We start from the raw sequence: 14,926 nt of genomic DNA, 5'->3' as shown, positions 1-14,926 counted from the left end.
GGCGCGGTGGCTGCAGCGCCGCGCGGGGGAAGCGGCGTCCCCCGCTAAGGGAGTGGAAGGGTCGTGAGCCGCGCTGTGGAAAATTCTGGGATTTGGGGTTTTGGGGGGTGTTGTTGGTTAGTTCGTTAATTGTTTTTTATAATTACAGAACTCAAAATCCTTTATGCTTCCTTTATGCACGCGGCTCCGCGGTCAGACCCCGCTGTGACCCCACCGCCCGCTCCGGTCCCTTTTTTTCCCGATTTTCCCAGTTTTCGGGTGGGCCTGGCGGGGAAGGGGCCGGAGCGGCTGCCAGGGCTCGCCCCGGCCAGGAACGGGTGGGGAAGTGCTGGGAAGGGGCCGTGGCTCCGCTGGGAATGCCACAGAATCAGGATTTCCTCCAGACAGCACCGATATAGACAGGGCACCAGGCCACGGCAGTGTCCTGGAGAAGTCAGGCCGAGTTCAGCTCGGCTTTTTGGGAAGGGATTGTCAGGATGGAGCCCAAATTGTCCGTTCTGTGCCTTGCCCAGGTGATGCTCCCACTGCGGGGATCACACACCTGAGCTCAGGTGTCAGAAGGGCTGAGCAAAGTCCCAAGCACAAAGTCCTGTCGTACGCCCCGACTTGGGTGTCCATCCCCAAAGGCACGGGGAGAGCGGCAGGAATGATGCTCCAAGGGGATTCCTGCCAGGAAAACACACCTTGAATTCACTTTGCTTTAGAGAAAGATCCACCAAATTTATTACAGCGTATTGACGGGCAACTTGTTGGTTTTGGTAAGAGAATTCAAACACTGCGGTGTGGGTGGAGGATGGAGATTGCAGCCCTCAGGTTCCCTGCCGTGAATCAGTGCCCTATGAGGGACCCCACCAACCCCATCACCTGCAATTAGGGATGGACAGATCCCTGTGGATAAGTCGGAGCCAGGGAATAATCAGGGTCCAGTGAGGAGATTAGACACGGAGCACAAGCTGGCCAGCAAACACCCAGCTGGCAGATCCTTGGGTGTTCCCTGGGGAGCAGCTCCAAGACACAGAGGAGTGAAAGAAAAAGAAACAGAAAGGCGTAGAGGTCGAATAAATAACTTGGAGCGGGATAAATGGGAGGGGACTGTTCTTGCACTGCAAAACCCATTCTGGAATGCTCTTGCTGCCAAGATCTGCCCAACTTCAGTCCACAGCAGACCCCTTTTGCCACCTGTTGGGAGGTGAAACCAGTTCTCTGTTTACACTGGGGAAGGTTCTTTGCTGTTAGTCCCCCTTGAGCCCCATCCAGGGCAGCCCAGGAGCTCCTAAAAGCTTCTCCCAACAGCTGGGTTTGGAATCACGGCAGAAACAATCGTTCCTCCTGCCTAGGGTGTTCCAGAGCAGAGCAAACTGGTGGACACACAGATGAGACATCCCAGTCTGAGAACAAGCAAAGGGCAAGGCAAGAATCTCCTTTCCTACAGCAGTTCCTCACCCAGCTCCATGGAATCAGAATATGGAGCGATTTCTTTCTTGTTGTAGTCAGATTATCTGATGTGAGCCGATGCCAGTAAAAACTGGGATTTCCTGTCACCAACCTCCCTCTGCTCTATTGACTTTTCCTTGCTTCAGGCGCACCTTATGGATTTATTCCTCGTTCTCCAGCAGAGAGGATCCAGCTGGATTCAAGGGCATCTCCCCCGCTCTTCTAGAGCAGGAGCATCCCAGAAGCCAGGATGGGGCAGGAGGAAGATGAGGACCACGACACAGAGCCTTTCCCAGCCCTCAGAGCCAACAGGACACCCGCTGATTTCACAAGAGGAAACTCCACCTCAGGGTAGCGCCGAGGGCACCAGGAATTTGGCCTTAGGAAGCCAGGAGTGAATGTTACAACCACGAGGCAGAGTGTGAAGGAGCAGTAGGAGCAGCGCTGGGAGAGATTTATGGCTCCTGGGTGTGAGCTGGAACCTTCCACGGGCAGCCCCGAGGTCTGGGCTCTCCCTCACAGTGAGAAGTGCTGCTCCCTCCACGACTGTGCTGAAACAAGGAGTCAGCTTCCCTTTTCCTGCTATTTCACCTGTGTTCCATCCACTCTGGAATGGGCACTCACTCAGTCCCAGCCAAATACAAACACCACAAGAAAGGCAGGAATTTTTTCTTGCTCCTGACTGTGATGAGGTCCCTGCACAGCAGATTTCTCTCTTGGTTACCTGGGCATCAACCTGCTCAAGGGGTCCAAAGCCAGTCCCTGGCTCAGGGGTGATGTTCTGTTCCCCACATCTTGCCCTGTGCCTGCAGAGCTGATGCCAACATGGCTCAACCACCTCTTGGCCCCAATATTTTGTCCAAAGGTGCTAAATTTAATTACCACCCCTCTGCTGCTATCCCCACTATCAGCAAGGAATAAATATTTTTAGACATGGAATAAATATCGAGCTGGCTTCACTATCTCTGCCTCAGCTCTTGTTGTGTCCTCCCAGACAGCCAGGGAGCCTCCAGCACCGTGGTGGAGCCTTCAGGATTACAGGGTGTTCCCACCACGGAGCTGTGCAGATGCTGCCAGGGCCTCCTTGGTGCCTCTGACACAAAAGGCTGGGCTCAGCAGCTGCTGGAAACATCTGGCTTTAATTCTTCTTTAAAGCCACGACTTTCATTTGGCCACCAAACCACTTCCCTTTCATCTCTCCAGAGGACCAACCCTGTGGCAGAGCTGACTCTGCCTGTCCTTACCCTGCATTATCCCTCAGGAAGAGGGTCCCAGAAAAATCCAGGGCTGTGTTCCTTACAGGAGAGAGATTTTGGAGAGGACAGCAGCTCCCAAGTGACGGGTTCCTGCTCTTCTCTCTCCCTAGAGTGCCTTTAAAGTCATTTTGAGACATGCATTTCTCCATCAGCATGGTTCAAAGGGGCTCAGAGTCCAGCTTAGACCTGATTCCCCCTTAATTCCCTGGGCTGAGAACCCAAACTTGAAGAATCAACAGACGTGGCATGTTGTGCTGAGCAGGCCAAAGCGTGTCCTTGGGCTGGAGGGAGAAACTGTCTGTTTGGAAATCCCTTTAAGTGAGGGTGCTGAAGGTTTGTGGCTGGGAAAAGGCCTGGCAGGATCAGAAACACCAGCAGTGGCAGTTTCCTCAACAACACTTGGCTGATAATTCTGCTATCAATAAATGATTACCCGAGCAGGGAGACGATGTTTTTGAACACTCAGACGCTGTTTTTGTGCAGCAGAAGAGGCCTGGAGTGAGAACGTTGGAGGTTGGAGAGATCAGCTGCCATCACATGATCCCCTGATGCCGGTAACCACAGCAAAGTTTTATCCAAAGCCGGGGAGACTCTTGGCTCTGTGATAAACGGGCCAGGAGACCAGCTCCTTTTAAAAAGGCCTTTATTAAGCAGCACAGCTCTGGGGTGGGGGCCCGAGGGGTTGCGCACACCGCCACTGCTCCCACTGGACACCGCAGAAGAGGAGGATCCGTGCAGCTCTGTCACTAGGGCAGAGCTGGGCCTTCCTTCCTCACGGGAGTCCCCGGGAAGACTCGTTCTTTCAGGCTCGTAGTCTAGGCTGTCATCCCAGTCGAGTCTCCTTGAGGTTATGTCGGCCCCTGGAAAGAAGCCAGGGGACTCCTCTGGGTCTTCCTTGTTAGATGGTGCTGGTTCTATTCCTTCCCTTTTGCGTGGCTCGTTGTTTTGGGGTCTTTTCCAGTCTGGGTGCATCCCATAAGTCTCTGGTCTCTCTCGTTTGCATAAAAGTCAGTATGTCATCTTCCTCCTCAGAGCGGTACAGCAACTCGGGAAAGGGATACAGTGTTGCCATGTGGGAGTCTAGGAGCAGTGGGGGCAGCGCCTGGCTGAACACAGAACAAGAAACGCAGGGTACAGCAACTTGGGAGAGGGGGCAGGGCCTGGCTGAACAAGGAACAAGAAATATGGGGTACAGCAATTTGCGACAGGGGTACAAGGTAAGTAAACCTGGGACAGGGGTACAAGGTAAGTAAGGAGTTTACAAACAGCAACTGTAACATATTATTCTTAACAATATCCTGGGACAGGGGTACAAGGTAAGTAAGGAGTTTACAAACAGCAACTGTAACATATTATTCTTAACAATATCCCCCCTCTTATATTTTGATCGGGCTCTAGCCCGCATCAACCATTAACTTCTGGCTCTTGGGAATATTTATCTCTTAATTCTCGATATTGCTCATATATTTCCCTGGCAGTTTTGTGCTCTCGATCCTGACTTTGAGTCTCCATTAACATGATCCTGGCCTGCTTCTTATCTTTTATTTCAGGGATCTGGATGCTTGCTTGTACTGTGGTAGTCACTGTCTTGATTAGGCAGGGGAGTAAACAGGGCAGGAACAAGAAACTTGCAAATGCACAGACAGCAATAAAGACTATTTTTTTCCACCACCCTTTTTTGAAGGACCAAAGGTCATTCCACCAGTCTGAGTTCACCAGAGGAGTCCATTCCTGGGTGCCCACATAAGCTATCTTTCATATTTCTTTTGAGATGTTTTTGATTACCTCACTCTTATCATCTATCTCCAGGCAACATTCAGAGGAATTAAACTTTCCACAAATGCCTCCTTCATCTGCCAATAGGTAGTCTACCGCCAGCCGAATCTGATAGACTACAGCCCTGGTTTGTGCCAATTGTGTGCTGATGTGGTCTAAAGCAAGGGCAGTTCTGTTTGACACCACTTCCAATACTGCCTGGAGACGGATGATTCGATTTAACATATAGACTGGGGTACGATACCCCCAGGATCCATCCTGGGCCCACATGGCCGGTCCATATGTCTTAATTATTTCCTCAGGGGTCCAGATCTTCCCCTTCCATTTCTGATTGCTTCGTAGGTCCATTACATGCCTCCTCTTTCGACTGCCTTTTTTTAAGTCATCATACAAGGGGACTCCCAAGTATGACCCTGATTTCTTAGGTAGGAGGAAAAAAGCAGGCTTTATTATCCCTATTGTGCAGCTTCCTGCCCAATCTCCTGGGAGGTGGGTATATGCAGTGCTCCCACAAATCCAAAATAAATACTCAGGGGCCTTCCAGAAAGTGTCCTGTGTGTCTGTAGGATGTTCCCAGTATTTTGAGAGTTCTCTTAACCCCTAAAAAGGGTTTATTCCTTTTTCTGCGCACTCATGCAGTTTGTACCCCTCATGATAAATACACCCCCTTTCCTTCTTCCCAGTGGCCCAATACCTGTTTGGTTCTTGGGGGATCCACCTGCTACCTGAGTCTTTCACAGTCGGGTATCTTTTGCAGGCCATTTTTCCCACAGGGGTTTTGTATCTTCTCCCTGTCCTTTTAATGCATTCTTCCCCAATTACTCTTGCTTTCAGATCCCATTGTTCCCGTCCCCTGTTCCCTGTCTGGGGTTTTTGCTCAGTTAATTTCCACCTTAAAATGTCTAAAGGTGCCAGGCTGATCCCTTCCCAGGGCCAAATATCTGACATCTGGGTGTTCCCACATACCCAACAATTGGTTAAGTTTAACTCTCTGCTGATTCTCTCCATCAGGTCAATGAATAGGTTCTTACCTCGTGTTTCATCCAGATCACCTTTCTTTATCTTCAATTGTTTTTCTTTTATTACATCATTCAGTCCCTCCTGTTCAAAGCAGAGCCAGGATTCTCCTACAGGGCATTCTCCAAGCAGACCTTGCCTAAATGAGGCAGTATTTCTAGTAATCCAGTATGTCTTTCCTTCCTCCTGACAGGTTTCCAATTTGGTGTGATCAAAACAGGTGGGATTGATGTTTGTGTGGACCCTCATCAGTGATCCTAGATCCTCTCCATCATATAGGGGATAGTAGCACTTTGTACATGCTTCTCCACTGTCCCCTATCCCAATGCTCACCAGCTGGACCAACATCAGTCCACCTAAGAGTCCGGTATGAGCTACTTTTGTTCTAGGGAGCTTCATGGCTCACCTTCCCTGTTAGCCTCACCCGGTCTTGCCTCTTAGGTTTTTTTTGGGGGATCAGGAGAGATGGTATGGTCCTTCTTCTCCCACCTTCTTTAATTTAGTTCCCTTTTTGGAGAATGTTCTGTGGGAGAAGTTAATGGGTGGGGTTTTCATTCAACTAACTTTGCTAACATCAAAATATTTAACAGCAACAACCACAAGAACTTTAAAAACACTCCCACTTAAACCAACTCACTCAGCAGAGTTCTGCAGTCTTTGTTTATATTCTTTCTCTCTCAGTCTATTTCTGGCTGCCTCTTTATCCTGGTTTAGGGCAAATTTGGGAGAAAACTTCCAGAGGGGGGGCTCCCCCCCGGGAAGCAAACCCACGTGGCTCTTTTCCCCCCACCCCCCAACCAGTTCGGGAAGAGATTTCTCTGAGAGAAGTGGAAAAAAACCTGTTCATTTCACAGGCACAGCACTACCCAGCACAAAAATGAATGATATCAAATTACAAAACCTCTCGCCCTTCAGAAGAGATGACAAACTTCAGAGGGTCTCTTTCCTGGGGGTGTTCGCTCTGCCGCTGGAAAATGCCGCTGCCCAGGCTGGGCTCCCGGTAGTCCACGGGTGCAAGCTCCCAGCGCTCCCCCGAGTCCCCAGTCCAGAGCAAGTTAGATTCGTTTCAGAAAAAGGTAAAGAAAACAGTCCAGGAAGACCTCTCTGCTCCGGCTAGTTGGAAAGCCAAGGCGATTTGTGTCTTGTTGTCTGTCTGTGCTGTAGTCAAAACTCCCGATGCGGGGGGAGCAAGTACAGTCTCTGATAACAGACTTGGTGCTTCTTTTCCACTCACTTTTACTCTCAGATGGAATTTTAAGAATACAGAACCTGTGTCTGAGTTAGGTGGACAAATGGGGATACAATTTAACATCATAATCAACCCAGGACTTTCCACCCCTTATCCCCTTATTATCGACTTACTGCTAAAACTAACATTCCAACTCTGCACACATTTACATACATAGAAACTTCCCCTCCGTTCCACCCAAAAAAATACAAGCAGTATATCCATCATGCCCCTGTCAAGCTTCACAACAAGCTACTGAATCCAGACCCCCCCCACGCTGGAGAGCTGCAGGATTCCCCACTCTCTCATTTTACTTACTCAATACACCATCTTTCACTTGCTCATACCTTCAACACTTACACATTTCCTTCTGTTTCATGTCTGCGTGGTTTAAGGTACAGACAATGGCAGTAACCTTTTATCCAATGATCAGGTCTCCCTGAGGTACACATCGTGTTGTTCCATCTCTCTGCATTATCCACCGTGTACAACCTGGTCCTTGAGCAAAGACAACCCCACGAATGGGTTTTGTCTGTGCCCGAGGTAGAATTGACCCAAACTGTCTTCCCTAGCAGACCTCTGCCATGTACTACTGGGACTTTGTCTCCGTCTACTACATGTAAAGACTCAGACTGGGCAGGACCTGCTCGGTTGGTGGAATCTCTGGTATTGACTAACCAGGTGGCCCTTTGCTAGATGTTGCTCCCAAGTATAGGTTTTCTCTCAGAAAATGATCACACAACCCTTGGGTTCCCCAATGAGTCAGTTCATGTATCTCATTTAATATTTTCCGGGCTAAGGCCTTGTTCAGAAACTTTCGCCCATCTGAGGTTAACCATTCTCCTTGTTCTCCTTGAGACAGTTCTAATTTTTTTATTACTTCCCACTCTTTCTTGGTAAATATTGGTTTCTTTTTTCCGTCTTCTTCAGTTACTACCTCATCTAGTTTAAAAACTTTTACTGATTCCTTTGGATCTAAGGCCACTTCTTTAGCTGCTTGGTCAACAAGTCGGTTCCCTCTGCTTTCTAAGGAGTCTCCCTTCTGATGCCCCTTCATGTGGACCACTGCGATCTCTGTGAGTTTGGTCAAGGACTCTAATACTGATTTAATCAGCCCTTCATGTGCCAGGTTCTTCCCTTTGGAGTTCAGGTAGCCTCTCTCTTCCCAGATCTTACCAAAGGTATGGACTATCCGAAAGGCATACTTTGAATCTGTATAGATGGTTCCTTTTTCTCTCTCTAGCAAGTCCAGACCCCTCTTTAGAGTATGAACCTCACAGCACTGAGCTGACCAACTGGGGGGTAGTCTCCCTTTTTCTAGGACCTCTATAGTTTTCCTTCCCCTACCTCTATGACCACTGCATACCCTGAATATCTTTTCCCCTCCACCACCCTGGAGGAACCATCAGTAAATAGTACCTTCCCATAGGGCAGGGGTACATCTCCCAGATCCTCCCTCACTTTGGTTTGGAGATTTACCAATTCTAAGCAGTCATGTTCTAATTCAGGCAGAGGCTCCCGTGACAAAAATTGTGCCGGGTTCAGGCCCTTGGAGGTTACTAGCTCCAAATTGCTAGTATCCATTAGGATGACTTCATATTTTAATATCCTGGCATCTGTCAGCCACTGATGAGCCTTTCGGCTCAAGATTGTTTTTAAATCATGTGGTGTGTGGACTCTGCTCTTACCCTGTAGGGTTAGCTTTTGGGCCTCTTCTATTAAAATGACAGCAGCAGCTATTGATTGCACGCAGGTGGGCCACCCACGAGCTACTGGGTCCAGCAGTTTGGATTGACAGGCTATGGGCTTACGACATCCTCCCCATTCCTGGGTCAGAACCCCATATGCAGTCCCTTCTTCAGAGTTGACAAACAAATCAAATTCTTTTTTTTTTTAAGTCAGGCAGGCTTAAAACTGGTGCTGAGGACAGCTTAACCTTCAGCCGATTTAATTACGCTTCATCTTCAGCTGTCTACCTTATGGGTTCACAATCAACTAGCTTTTCATAAAGAAACTTGATGCTCTGGGTATATTGTTCCATCCATAGTTTGCAATATCTAAAAAGGCTTAAGAGTTTTCTTATGTCCCTCTTTGTTTTTGGTGCAGGTATGGCTAGAATACCCTGATACTCTTTCTGGGCTCAGTTCTTCCGGTTTTCAGATGCTGGTACAGTTGGGAGCACATCCAAGGATCTTTAGTACCATACCAAGGCCACTGTCCTTGTATCTCTAGTTTGGGCTAGACCTCTATACAGTAATGGATCATCTTGATCCGGTCTAGGCCCTTGGTGGCCTCTTGTGCATCCCAGCAATTTAACATTTGCCCTAGTGGGCTATCGGGGGGAATGGTTCTGGTGGCCTCTTCATTCCCCTTGGGACCTACTCTCTTACTTAAACACTGTCTCATTGCTCCTCATATCTCCGGGCCTTCACTTAAAACTTACGGTGCCTTTTCCTGAATAAAACTGGAACTGACAGACAACACAACTTCTAACCAACTTAAAACTGGCCCTTACTTAAATTAAACTTTATAAAGGTGCTCCTACTCAAACTGAAAATTTCTAATGACGGACAACTGACCTTTCAAACCTCAACAAAAACTCACACTCTAGGAACTCACTCTCTCCTTTCACACTAGGGAATACACTCAATTTCTTCTCACACAAGAATCCACACCCTTTCTTACACTCGGCCGGCCTTCCACTCACACTTTGAATTTTCTGGGGCTTGCAGTCTCCGCTTGCCCCGGGGGTTAGGTCCCAGCGGGGCTTGCAGGTTCCGCTTGCCCCTCCCTACACCCCAATCCCGTTCCCCTCGCGCCTCGCCTCCCTGACCCCCTTGCCAGCGAAGACTATGAGCACTCCTGGGTCGACGTCGAGGGGACCCTAGCACTAGACGCTCCTGGGACCTTCCCCCGTCCCTGTCTCAGTGCCGTCCACAAGATTTGGTCAGCAGGGCTCACCCCGGAACCCCCTGCCCCTCCGCTCCCTGACTATCCCCCTTCCCCAGTGAGAATAGCTTCTGCGTGAGGGCTGACTGTAAGTGAGTGGTGGGAGAATTCCCCCTTGCCTCCTAGCCACTCCGCCCACCAGGGAATGGCTTCGGCTAAGGGATGCGTGAGTGTATTACTCTAGCTGCCTCGCCCGCCCGCGCAGACTACCTGCCCCTGTGCTCTCCGGCAGCAGGTTGACGACCTCCCTTCCCAGGAACCCCCTGAGCCGAGACTGAGCCGCGACAACTAGAGCCTTTCAGCACGTCCTGTGTCACAGACCCTGGGAAGTGAGGGCCCTTCGCTGACCGCCTGGTGCCGGTAGGGCCTGGGGACCCCCAATTCCAATTCCCCGGTCAGGTCGTCTGAGTACCCAAGCGGGGGGGGTGTGTTCACTCACACCGAACCTAGGCACCCCCACACACCACCCCGGGAGTTACCTAGATTGCCTGCGTGTGACTCTCACTCACCTAGGCCTTCCACACGCCCGGAGCAGCCTAGGCCGTTTAGCCCTTTTCAGTAGAGGGGCCTACCCCTATGTGCGCCACTCACTCTCTTAGGTACCCTCTGCGCACTCAGAGGGGGGGCTTTTATCCCCAGGAGACGCCTCACTCGTTTCTCTAGGCCCAACTGAGCCTCTTTCGCTTCCTGCCGTTCCCGGCCGGCCCCCTCGCGGGAGTCCGGAACCGCGGTACTGGGCAGTCCACACTCGCCCCGGGGGTCTGAGCTGCCAGCCCCCGTCTCACTCACACATCCACTCACTCACCTCCTACTCCCGCCACCGGTGGCTTACCCAATCCGGCGCTCTTCTGCGATGTCGATCCCAGGCTGTTCTTCTGGGTCCGGTATAGCCAGCTGTCCCCCGGAGGCCCAATAGGGTGGGCAGCTGTCCCGTCCCTGGTCCTCTTCAGGGCGTGGCTATCCCGGACGAGCCCCCAAGCTGTGATAAACGGGCCAGGAGACCAGCTCCTTTTAAAAAGGCCTTTATTAAGCAGCACAGCTCTGGGGTGGGGGCCCGAGGGGTTGCGCACACCGCCACTGCTCCCACTGGACACCGCAGAAGAGGAGGATCCGTGCAGCTCTGTCACTAGGGCAGAGCTGGGCCTTCCTTCCTCACGGGAGTCCCCGGGAAGACTCGTTCTTTCAGGCTCGTAGTCTAGGCTGTCATCCCAGTCGAGTCTCCTTGAGGTTATGTCGGCCCCTGGAAAGAAGCCAGGGGACTCCTCTGGGTCTTCCTTGTTAGATGGTGCTGGTTCTATTCCTTCCCTTTTGCGTGGCTCGTTGTTTTGGGGTCTTTTCCAGTCTGGGTGCATCCCATAAGTCTCTGGTGTCTCTCGTTTGCATAAAAGTCAGTATGTCATCTTCCTCCTCAGAGCGGTACAGCAACTCGGGAAAGGGATACAGTGTTGCCATGTGGGAGTCTAGGAGCAGTGGGGGCAGCGCCTGGCTGAACACAGAACAAGAAACGCAGGGTACAGCAACTTGGGAGAGGGGGCAGGGCCTGGCTGAACAAGGAACAAGAAATATGGGGTACAGCAATTTGCGACAGGGGTACAAGGTAAGTAAACCTGGGACAGGGGTACAAGGTAAGTAAGGAGTTTACAAACAGCAACTGTAACATATTATTCTTAACAATATCCTGGGACAGGGGTACAAGGTAAGTAAGGAGTTTACAAACAGCAACTGTAACATATTATTCTTAACAGCTCTGCTTCTGGGCCTGAGCTCAGCAGAGATTGTGCCACTGTATTTTCACAAACTTCCATCGGTGCTGAAGTAGCTTTTCCAGGCAAAACTGAGTCCCAGTGTGGGAGATGTGCCTTGGGCAGCTCAGAGCTGTCATTGCTCTGATCCGTGGAGCTCCAGGGGCAGCCAGCCCTGAGCAATCCGTCTCCTGTGGCAGACTCTGGCTACACCCAAAGCCTTGGCAAGGCTGGAGTGTAAAAACTGTGCTATAATTTCAAATAAACCAGCTCTTCCCATCTGCCTCCTGCCCTGCTGCTGGGCCACAGGGAAAAAGGTTTTATCTTTTTATTTAATGTGATCAAATAAAACAATCCAAGCAGGAGACAGCAGGACAACAACAGGCTCACGGGGATTCCTGCCAGGAGCACCAGCTTGGCACTGCTACACTAAGTGAGGGCATTTTTCTGTAGCTCAGGTGGGTCTTTTGGTACCCAGGATTTTCCCTTCTTGCTACGTTATGTTCCAGCCAGGAAACCCTCCAGGCATCAGGAGCTGATCTCCAGTGGTACATTCAGAGCTCAGGTGTCCCTGTTCCACCTTCTCACCGCTCCATCCAGGCCAAAGACTTCCTGGCAGGGAGGAGGAGCAAGTGAATCACCAGGAAAGGGCAGGAACAGGAAATGCAGGCTCCTCCTGGACCTTGGACGGATGGAGCTGGCCAGGAGTTAATGTTTAACTCCTCCAAAGGCCCTGGAGACACCAGGGACACCCTGCTTGGTCAGGATTTGTGCAGGGATGGTCCCTCAGGGCTGCACTTGTGCCTTAAAGGCAGTTAAGTCAAGAGGAAAAAAGTCCAAAGGGCCTCACAACATCCGATAAGCGCCAGAAGAGATGGATAAATGACATTAATGGCATTAATTAGTTCATCTGGGCAGCCCTGCCCTGGGCACACCAGTTCCCACACTATCAATAAGGAAAAGCTCATGAGTTTGTGATATGTTGTTACCAACGATCTTGGCAAAGCCGCAAAACTTCCAGCTCTCCCTTCTTTCTCCATCTCTCGTTCCTCTTCCCAAGGGCATTTAAATCCAAGAGTCTTGGATAAAAAGGAGCACACGGTGCCCCAGGGGCAGGGCAGGACCCCAGACATCAATCCCAGCTCAGGTTACTCAACAGCAGTTTTGGATTCCTGCTCCTCACTTCACCCTTGTGAAGTGGGAATGGTGCTTCCTGGATTCCCAACACTGCCAGAGTCATGTCTGAGGGCTAATTAGGAAGGTCCAAACACACTGGATGAGTGGCTGTGAGACGCTCCCTTGCTGAGGACCAGAAACTCAGATTTTCCTGCTCCTCCAGCCAGGATGCCAAGGACAGCCAGGAAAGAGCTCAGCAGTTCTGCCCCTGTGCCACAGGGAACACACATCCCACAGGGAATCCATCCATCCCTTCCTCATCCATCCATCCATCCATCCATCCATCCATCCATCCATCCATCCATCCTTCCATCCCTTCCTCATCCATCCATCCATCCATCCATCCATCCATCCATCCATCCATCCATCCATCCATCCATCCATCCATCCATCTCATTTGTGGCCTCTGCAGTAACCTGACGTGGCTGGGAAGGAATCAGTCGTGTTCAGCGGGTGGATCCGATGTCTCTCCCAGTCCCCAAGGCTGAGGAAGAAAGGATTCTGTAACCCAAGCAGAAGCAGCAGCAGCTCTGACTGTCCAGGAATAAAAGAGTCTCAGTGAGCAGCTCCTGGCTAAAGTTACCTGCAGGCAGAAAGGGGAGAGCTCAGGGAGCAGCTCAGGCTGTCCCACCAGAACCACAGGTGTGCAGCCCTGCTTTAGCAAAGCTCTGCCACAGAAGGTTCATGATGGTGTTTTTCTGTTGCCTTGGCTTTATCACAAAAAGGGAATGTAAAGACTGACAGAGTGTGTTTGGAAATGGAAATAAAATTCCAGTTTAATCACTGATTAAACAAACCAGTGGTGCTGTTGGGAGGGGTCATTTGGAGTTTACAGATTGGGTGGGGACCTCAAAACCAAAAAAAATGCCATGAGGGTGTCCCAGGCTTTTCTGGGGGTTTCTTCAGCTGCTGTCTCACCCTGTCTGCTGGTGCTGGGCCTGGGCTGTAGAAGCTCAGGAGTCCCAACACTCGGAGTCAGTGCCAGATCCTCAGGAAATGCTGCTGTGCCCTGAGACTGAGGTGAAACATCAGAAAGGGAGGGGTGAAGACAGAAAATGTTTATTTGGATTCTCCCCTCTGGTATAAATCTACCAGAGTGGTCCCATTCTGCAGCTCAAGGAGTGACTCCAGGGAAGATGTCCCTGGAAAGCAAGAAGCGCTACCAACAGATTAATAATTACACCTGGGGTTGTTTTCCCCAGAGAAAAATTGTTCATATCTCATTGACACATCAACCTGCCATTCACCACCTTTCACCAAAGCACCAGAAACCCCATTTTAGATCAATGCTGAGCTCAGAGCCCTCAGCTGCAACTGGGGAATGAGATCAGAGCTCAGAGGCCACAGCTGCACCTCAGGAATGAGATCACAGCGCTGTCACTGCCAGTTCTCTGCAGGCACAGCCTGCTGGGTCCCTTCCAGCACAGGAGATTCCACGATTCCAGGATTCTGTGACACATTCCCTGCTCATACCCTTGTCCAAACAGCATCTCCTGCTGCCACCTGAGGTGGGTCCCTGTGCTGGAGATGTCGTGGTCTGAGCCAGGAGGATGTTTGTAACACCCTAAATTAAACCCTGGAAACATCACATAATTAATTAAGGCAAGGCAGCATCTCCTAAGTGCTGCTCTCCTCCTCCTCACGGCCCATCCCATGGCTCTGTGAGGTGCCTCACGTTCTGGCATGGCCTCATTTGGACACTAATCCCACAGCAGATCCCTCTGGCACATGGAGCTCTCGTGGAGCCAGCATGGGCACTGAGGCTGAGGCTTTACACTGCCTTTGATGCACATCTGATATTTTATCACAGCAGTCTGTGGGCTGCTGTAATGCAAGCAGTGAGATCCATTCTTTTATCCTTGATATTTGGATAATTAAACTTCCAGGCACTGCTTCAGTGTATTCTGGGTTCCCAACATTTCCAAAGAACTACTCCATCCTAGGTAACCTAAAAATTCTCCCTCTGTCTATATCCATTTCTCATTTTGAAAATCTCTAAGTCTGGAATACTGAAGTTTTCCATAAAACCCTGGGTCAAAGCACATCACTGCAGCATTCCTGACGAGGCTGCACATTGGAAAAGCAGGGATGGCTTGCCAGAAGTGCCTCAGGTTGGTATCTGGTGTCATTTCAGGTGCCTGTGGTGCTCCTGTTACAAAAAAGGGGGGATGCCAGTCCGGAAGGTGCAAGCGTTCCTGTGCTGTACTGGCCAACTGATCCACTGAATCCTGGAATGGTTTGGCTTGGAAGGGACCTTCAAGCTCATCTCATTCCAGCCCTGCCATGGCAGGGACACCTTCCACTATCCCAGATTGCTCCAAGCCCTGGAGCCAGGTTGGATGAACCTG

General features: G+C 50.5%; 2 long non-coding RNA genes across 3 annotated transcripts in view; one reads left to right on the top strand and one right to left on the bottom strand.

The window, feature by feature from the left end:
- The first annotated feature begins 52 nt into the window (after positions 1–52).
- Positions 53–13,374, top strand: LOC147647889 (uncharacterized). Its single transcript, XR_015281259.1, has 2 exons — positions 53–3,291; positions 11,406–13,374. It is a non-coding gene; the product is annotated as an uncharacterized LOC147647889 (long non-coding RNA).
- Positions 700–14,926, bottom strand: part of LOC111940485 (uncharacterized) — a 40,542-nt gene continuing 26,315 nt past the window's right edge. Inside the window, exons 7-9 of one of the 2 annotated variants that reach the window (XR_015281256.1) lie at positions 12,995–13,161; positions 11,407–12,014; positions 700–3,289 (exon numbers count right to left, since the gene is read on the bottom strand). This is a non-coding gene — a long non-coding RNA (uncharacterized LOC111940485). Of the gene's footprint in view, positions 3,290–11,406; positions 12,015–12,994; positions 13,162–14,926 lie in introns of those variants that run through there. The other variant, XR_015281257.1, reaches the window with a different exon arrangement.

This window comes from Cyanistes caeruleus, chromosome 32 (genome assembly GCF_971803275.1).
Source record: "Cyanistes caeruleus chromosome 32, bCyaCae1.hap1.1, whole genome shotgun sequence".
Classification (NCBI taxonomy): domain Eukaryota; kingdom Metazoa; phylum Chordata; class Aves; order Passeriformes; family Paridae; genus Cyanistes; species Cyanistes caeruleus.
The sequence above is the reverse complement of the archived record's forward strand: the minus strand, read 5'-3'. Positions and strand labels throughout refer to the sequence as shown.